At 44.7% G+C, this 5358-nt stretch overlaps 1 pseudogene; it reads right to left on the bottom strand.

Moving 5' to 3' along the window:
- Positions 1–1109: 1109 nt before the first annotated feature.
- On the bottom strand, positions 1110–3165 carry LOC139785471 (uncharacterized; annotated as a pseudogene).
- Between the last annotated feature and the right edge of the window lie 2193 nt (positions 3166–5358).

The following is a 5358-nucleotide window of genomic DNA, read 5'->3' as shown; positions in this document are numbered from 1 at the left end:
TTCTAAAGATATCGGTTAGTTGGTCTTCGCTTAGAACATATCTTATATCTATTTCTTCGTTTGCATATTTTTCGCGTATAAAATAATACCTAGCATCTATATGTTTCGGAACTCAGAGTTTTTTTTAACATGTTTAATTGTACTCTAATTGTACTGTAATTGTCAATACAAATGTTTAAAACTGCTGTATTTAAGTAACCAAGTTCAAATAGAAATTCATCTCCTTTGGACACTTTTACAATTAAAAATAGAAGATAATGATGATCGTAATGATGATCATACCACCTTCGTGTATTTAGATTGTTTATTTTATAAATTTGTTGCGCCTAAGCTCGCTCGCCACGAATACGACGTGCCAGTTGGATATCTTTCGGCATGATGGTGACTCGCTTAGCGTGAATAGCGTGAAGTTCGTGTCTTCGAAAAGACGAAACGCCTCGCTAGCTTCTTGAAGAGCCATTACAGCAGAACTTTGGAAGTGGAGGTCTTGAAATCCTGAGCGATCTCACGGACGAGTCGTTGGAATGGCAATTTACAGATAATTCCGTACTTTCTTCACTTATGGAGAATCTGCACACATCAGAATACCCGACGAAAAAGTTTTCATTACAGTTCCAAACAACACGAAGGTGACTGTTAGTAAACTGTCAGTCGGCAGAAGAAGTCTAAAGTCGACTTCAAGGTTAGACTGAATGTCACAGGGCGAAGTCCATCATGGTGCACAATTCGCGCAGTATCTCCTCTTCCCGAGTGCTCATCGACACGTGTTGATATTTGAAGATATTTTTCTTCCATCTCAAGCGGTATCACTGGTCGCTCGTGTAAGTGTTACTGTCTTGCAAAAGAAGCGAACCGTCTGGTAAAACAATGCTGAGACAGTTCTTATACGCAGGGCCCCACCTGGCGACAACGTACTTCCGGATCTCTGACATGCTGCTGCACGGAACAGGTTGCTGAAAAAAACCCGTCAGCGTTTTGAAGGACAGGCAACAGTCGTTGAGATTGAGATGATACGTCTCCCAGCGTCCAAGAAACTTGCTGGACAGCATCTTTTTTTACAAAGGTTTGATTTAGGTAGCATACTTGTATATCGCCTTCCTCGAAAGATATTTTTCTTCCATATAAAGCGATATCACTGGTCCCGTGTGTAAGCGTTACTTGCAGAAGAAGCGAACCGTCTGGTAGGACAATGCTGAGACAGTTCTTATACGCAGAGTCCCACCTGGCGACAACGTACTTTCGGATCTCCGACATGCTGTACGGAACAGGTTGCTGAAGAAAACCCGTCAGCGTCTTGGAGAACAGGCAACAGTCGTTGAGATAGAGGTGATGCGTCTCCCAGCGTCTAACCCTTTAAGGCCCACACATCGATCCCGTTGGAGTAAAATGTTATAATTTATAAGATAGTCTTAAAAGACGTCCCTGATGAAAGTTTTAGTTTTTTTTGTTTTTCGTTTTTCGTTTTTCGTTTTTCGTTTTTCGTTTTTCGTTTTTCGTTTTTCGTTTTTCGTTTTTCGTTTTTCGTTTTTCGTTTTTCGTTTTTCGTTTTTCGTTTTTTGTTTTTTGTTTTTTGTTTTTTTATGTACATAATTATGTACACAGGCACCTAAAAAGCTAAGAAACTTGCTGGACAGGATCTTCGTTACGAAGGTTTGGGTTTGATACAGGCAGCACACTTGTATGTCGCCTTCCTCGAAAGATATTTTTCTTCCATATCAAGCGGTGTATCAGTGCTCCTTCGTGTAAGCGTCTTGCAGAAGAAGCGAACCGTCTGGTAGGACAATGCTGAGACAGTTCTTATACGCAGGGTCCCACCTGGCAACAACGTACTTTCGGATCTCCGACATGCTGCTGTACGGAACAGGTTGCTGAAGAAAACCCGTCAGCGTCTTGGAGGACAGGCAACAGTCGTTGAAATAGAGATAATGCGTCTTTCAGCGTCTAAGGAACTTGCTGCACAGGATCTTCTTTACAAAGGTCCAGATTTGATTCAGGTAGCACACTTGTACGTCGCCTTCCTCGAAAAGCTTGAAACATGGCCCGGCTGGACCCGGGCTCGATCTCGGGCTCGACGAGCTGCTGGTCGAAGAGCAGCCGGCGCTATGTCGTTCCAGATTCAGACAAGATCTCGCGGCACCCGATCGCGTCCAGACCCTCTGGGCTTCAACGAGTCCATACTCGGGCTGCTGTCCTCACCGTAAGAGCTGCAAGTATCGGCGGGCAGTCCACGCTGGAATGCAAACTCACACTGGACGATAGCTGGGGCGAGCTGGTGCTGGTGATCCCCTGCCGCATCGCGCCGCCGCGCCGTTCACAGACAGGAAGTCGTAATAGGGCACCGTGGAAGAAGTCCAGGCCAACGATGGACGCGGCCGCGGGGCTGCACGGTAAGGATGAGTTCTCCGTCTCAAACTCCGTACCAGCCTACTCCTCCTCATCGTCATTTTCCTTTTCGGGCTAGCTGAAGCTGTTCTCCAGAGACGGTATGTCGTCGACAGAGGCGGTGGCTATCTGAGGGCTTCCGGTCATGTCGATTTGCACCGATGGCGACGAGATGGTCGTCGCCGTGGTGTTGCTGTTTTGTTGCCCCACATCTGAACGAGGATTCCTTGATCCAGGATAAGGACTTCGCTATCGATTCGCTCGACAAGGAGGAACGTGTCTCACCGTTGTTCAAGTTCAAGGAATCGTTGAAGCGACGACGTAGCATAAACTTGCGGCGCCAACTGCTGCCGTTATTGTTTTACTTCTTCGTCGGCGACGGCAAGGAACGCGGGATCTGATGATTTTCATCCTGTCGTTCATTGATAATACTGTTGTTGCTGTTCAAAGCGACCATTATTTCGCTCGGCAAAATCAGCGTCCGCTCCGGGCGAGGGTTCAAGATCAAAATAATCGGTAATGTCCGCGCTGTTACCGCCGGACTTCCAGGCCTCCTGGTCTGAATGTACCTGATGGAGGAGTTGGAACGCTGGTCACCTCGGAACCTCGGTTGCGCTCGCTCGCGTTGGACGTCCTGCGGGTGAGTGATAAGATCACGTTGGTCAGCAAGGACTTGCTCTTTCCCGTTGACAGCGACGCGACTGCACGACACGCGCAGATATGGATGATGTGTAGGCAGCCGTTGACATATGTGCACCAGTATAATACTCGCAATATTTGACAAATAGTTTACAATAGTACAAGCCAGCCTGACTGACTAGGTATTCGACCCGAATGTTTGAATAGAAATATCAAATAAATTTTTAATAATAACGGAAACGCAAATTATTACTTATTCCAAGATAACGGTACTAAAGCGATTATTCAGTTAAACGTAACTTAAAATCTAAATTTGTATCTTTGGACCACAATCACAATGTGTGTGACTTAAAGACTAGTATTTGATTATCATTAATTCACAAATTACTACCCTCTCTCCTTAAATATAATTTTTTTAACATTTTCACCAGTTTAATCTAAGGTTTCATTCGTCTCCAATTCGGAGACAATATAAAGTTATATAGTCTAGGTAACATTAAATCCAAGAATATTTTGTACTGCATATCTGTTCTTTTAAAATTGTTAAAATAAAATATGCTAATGATAAATGATTTTTTATTAACTTCTCCAACACGGAGGTACTTCCTTCAGAGATGACTGAACTCCTCCAATTTTTGGCTATAATTTTTACCTCCCCACGAACTTGAACCAAAAAACTGCCATGCACGAATTCATAAAAAATATTGAAAGCAACACCAAATGCCATAATATTGGCAATGTAATAAAAATATAGTTTTTTGAATTAAACAAATTAATAGCTGATGCTAAAACTTCAAACATGGACGCGAAAGCTGAAATAAAAGAAGCAAAAAAACAATACACAGCAGAAATTAAACGTCTAAATTAAAATTCGAAAATTTCGATCCGGCTAAGGCTGGTATAAGAAAAAGACTCGAGCAACTCCAAAAACACTCGGGCCTAAATAGCCACTGTTAACACCGTCACCAGGTTTGGATAAGGCAGCAACGCCTACAAAACAACGTAACGAACTGATACTGGCAGAATCGATTTTCAGGGTCGATGTTACTGTGATGGAAATAAAACCTAGAGAAGAGTTTTCAACCTCGTTCGCACATTTACCTTATATAGCGGAAGAAACGCATCATCAGTGTCAGACAGACGAGAGGTAGATGGACAGGATCCTTGTCAAAGAGGAGATGGTCTATTGTGCAACAAGTCTCTTATGGATGAAATTGACTGATGTAAAAGCTAAACAAGGACGCGAAGCTTTGTCAATTGAGAAAAAACGATCAGAAAAGCAGTCGAGGACATTTTGAGTTTAACGTTCCACAACCCATCCATGCGTACTTATCTCAGATAGGATCGTAGATCAAGAACAAATGGGATGCGTTCCGAAATGCTCAACTGCACAACCTTTCTGTCGGCGAGTGTACATACGATAAGTTGGTATCCAACAGGAAAATTACATACAACTTCGTTATCCGAAAATAAGCCAAAGTAATTTTATTTTTGAAAAATATATACATGCGCATTATGCGACAGCAACTAGATATTACTAGCAACAGCACAATAAGCATATGTATAATGGAAACAGACACACGGAGGTTGCCGTATTAAACGGTTGCGATGGCCCTCGCGGGTGTTGACACAATGTGATTTCTGCCCAGTGCTCTGAATGTCAACGTGAAGAAATTCAAGCAAGCGCGGGTAAACGGCGGGAGTAACTATGACTCTCTTAAGTGTAGATTTAGGCCCTCTGGTAGGGAGATACCTCTCTTAAGGGAGTCAGGCTCTCTCAGGCCCTTGATTCTCATACGAGTCTCTTTGGACCTGGGGTCAGAGAAAGTTACTTGGGCTGGTGATGCGAATACATAGCCTCTCCCGGTCAAGTCATACCAACCCTCCTCCTCGAGGTCTCGCTGGAACGCTGTGTAAGGTGCTGCTTCGGTTCGGTCGTCGCCGGGCGTTGCTCCGAGCTTGACGCCGTCCGATATGCGCGCTGCAGTAACCAAGTTGGTGGTATGGCGACCTAGGTGCGCCCCAAAGGGCCTGTAGCGATATAGGCCCAAGTACCGATGTCCATGGTGAGTTGTGGGGCCAAGAAAGGGCACGGTTATCTGGGGAGCTCTCGGTTGTCAATCCGTTTGCTCCCCAACACGCAGTAAACTTATGGAATACAAAGAAATGAATGATTTACCCCCGGGTTCTCGGATGGCCTGGGAACTGCGTGCAAGATGCGCTAGTGATAGTGCCGTTGGTGCGGAGGTGCCTGACGGGGTCGTAGCTGGCCCGTCGCGTACTCTTAGAGGTAGAATCAGGTCCGAATACACAGAAGGCAATCCAGCACCAGTGGAG

The sequence above is a fragment of the Temnothorax nylanderi genome, unplaced genomic scaffold (assembly GCF_030848795.1).
Source record: "Temnothorax nylanderi isolate EJ_2023f unplaced genomic scaffold, tnyl_v1.0 TNYL_tig0810_pilon, whole genome shotgun sequence".
Taxonomy (NCBI): domain Eukaryota; kingdom Metazoa; phylum Arthropoda; class Insecta; order Hymenoptera; family Formicidae; genus Temnothorax; species Temnothorax nylanderi.
The sequence above is the reverse complement of the archived record's forward strand: the minus strand, read 5'-3'. Positions and strand labels throughout refer to the sequence as shown.